The sequence below is a fragment of the Macaca nemestrina genome, chromosome 9, assembly GCF_043159975.1.
Source record: "Macaca nemestrina isolate mMacNem1 chromosome 9, mMacNem.hap1, whole genome shotgun sequence".
Lineage (NCBI taxonomy): Eukaryota > Metazoa > Chordata > Mammalia > Primates > Cercopithecidae > Macaca > Macaca nemestrina.
The window spans coordinates 35,323,634-35,326,390 of NC_092133.1; positions in this window are offsets into that span (position 1 = coordinate 35,323,634).

Here is a 2,757-nt window from a genome sequence, read left to right on the forward strand (position 1 = left end):
AATGCACAAAGATTTCTGCTCTTCAAAAATCACTGTAAAGAAAAGGAAAAGACAAAGCTACAGACTGGGGAAAAAAGATTTAATAAAGGGCTTGAATCCAAACACATAAATCAAATAAATAATAAGACAAACAATCCAATTTTTAAATGGCAAAAGATTTGAACACTTGACATACTACCACATACCTACTAGGACAGTATCAAGTGCTAACAAGACTACAGAGCAATTACAACTCTCAGTGTTGCTAGGAGGAATGTAAAATGGTACATCCACTTTGGAAAATGGTTCAGCAGTTTAATAGAAATTTAAACATAGACTTACCATACAGCCCAGCAATCCCATGCCTACATATTTACCTAAGAGAAATATAAACTTATGTTGAACTACCTCACACCCATTAGAATGGCCACTATAAAAATTTTAAAGAAAATAGCAAGTGTTGACAAAGATGTGGATAAACTGGAACCCTTGTACACTGTGGGTGGGAATGTAAAATGATGCAGCTGCTGTGGAAAACAGTATGGTAGTTCCTTAAAAAATTAAAAATAAAATTACCATATGATCTAGCAGTTTCACTTCTGGGTATATGCCCAAAATAATTGAAAGCAGAGTCTCAAAGAGATATTTGTACACTCATGTTCATAACGACCTTATACACAATGGAAGTAACCCAACTGTCCATCAACGGATAAATGGATAAGCAAAATATAGTATATACAGACAACAGAATATTATTCAGGCTTAAAAATAAAGAAAAAAGGAAAGAATTCTCACATGTGCTACAACATGAATGCACCTTGAGAATATTATGCTAAGTGAAATAAGCCAGTCATAAAAAGACAAACACTGTATGATTCTACTTACATGAGGTACTTAGAGTAGTCAAATTCATACAGACAGAAGGTAGCATTGTGGTTGCTATGAAGAGGAATGAAGAATTATTGTTGTTGTTGTTGTTGTTGTTTTTGAGATGGGAGCCTCGCTCCGTTGCCCAGGCTGGAGTTCAGTGGCACGATCTTGGCTCACTGCAACCTCTGCCTCCCAGGTACAAACGATTCTCCTGCCTCAGCCTCCTAAGTTGCTGGGACTACAGCTGTGTGCCACCACACCCTGCTAATTTTGTATTTTTAGTAGAGATGGGGTTTCACCATGTTGGCCAGGCTGGTCTTGAACTCCTGACTTCGTGATCCACCCGCCTCAGCCTCCCGAAGTGTTGGGATTACAGGCGTGAGCCACCGCGCCTGGTCAGAATTATTGCTTACTGGATATAGTTTCAGTTTTAAAAGATGAAAAGAGCTGTGGAGATGGATGGCGGTGATGGCTGCACAGCATTAGGAATGCAGTTAATACTACTGAACAGTACACTTAAAATGCTTAATGATCAATTTTACATTATATGTATTTTACCACAAACAAATTTGAAAAAAAAAGAAACATATTGACACAAAAAGCCTGCACATAACTAAAAAATAGATTATACTGGATTACATAAAAATTTAAAACTTTGGTGCTACAAATGATACCACTAAGAAAGTGAAAAGACAGGCCACATAATGGGAAAAAAATTTTTTTTTGCAAATCATGTATCTGATAAGGGGCTTGTATCCAGAGCATAGAAAGAACTTTTACAACTCAATAATAAAGACAATTTAAAAATGCATAAGGGATTTGAATAGACATTTCTCCAAAGAAGGTACACAAATGGGCAAAAAGCACATGAAAAGATGCTGAACGTCAGGGAAGTGCAAATGAAAATCACAAGATACTACTCCACACTGGGTTACTATACTTAAAAAGAAAATTAACAATAACAAGCATTGATGAGGATGTGGAGAAATCAGAATCCTCACACATTGCTGTTGGGAAATGGAAACTACCAGTAGGGGAATGAATAAGTAAATAATAGCATATCCATTTAATGGAATTCATTCAACCACTGAAAGCATATTGAGTGAAGGATCTCAATGGTGGGCTGGGGAGAGAGATGCCTGCCGCAGGGCTATGTGCTGTGGATGGGGAGTTGGAAGAATTTGCCCTAAGGTGGGCTGGAAGGGGTGGGTAGTGGGTTGTGGGGAGTGATGCTCTCTTTGATCTGCAGGTGGTGGAGGTATTGATTCTTAGCCTCTGCCTTTCCCCCAAGGGATGCTCAATCTACTATATCCCCAGCCAGTTCCTACAACCCATACCCCGCTGGGCTGGGCTCAGAGCTCCTAGGTGGCACCCAGGCACTGAGGGGTGGATTGTTCGGGAATTTAGCCCCTTCCATTATTAACAGAATGCCCTCTCCACTTCCAGCCACCCCCAATATACATACCATTTTTTAAAATTAATCTTGCAAACATAGGTTCAACACGAAACTCCTAATGTGCACTCTGCTCCCAAAATAGATTGAAAACTTCTATAAAGAAATTCCAGCGTTGGGACTCTGGGGGCCACTGAGCCCTTCTGTGCGCTGTGTCACCTCCCCAAAGGTCAGGAAGAGCAGTCACAAAAGGACAGCTCTAACCCCAGAACTTCAGTTCATTAAGCAAAGCCTGGGGTTCCGGGCAAGAGGAGGAGAGAAGGAATCAGCTGAGGAGCCAGGAAACCTGGGTTCTGAGCCTGGTTCGGCCCCTCAGCAAGTTATTTTTTCTCTCTGAGCCTCCGTTTCCTCTTCTGTAAAACGGGGCATGGGCAAGGCCTGGCAGGGGCGGGGCTCGAACCTGCGGAAAGCGACGGCGGCTCCGGCCCCTCCCGGGGCGGGGCGGTCACGTGCGC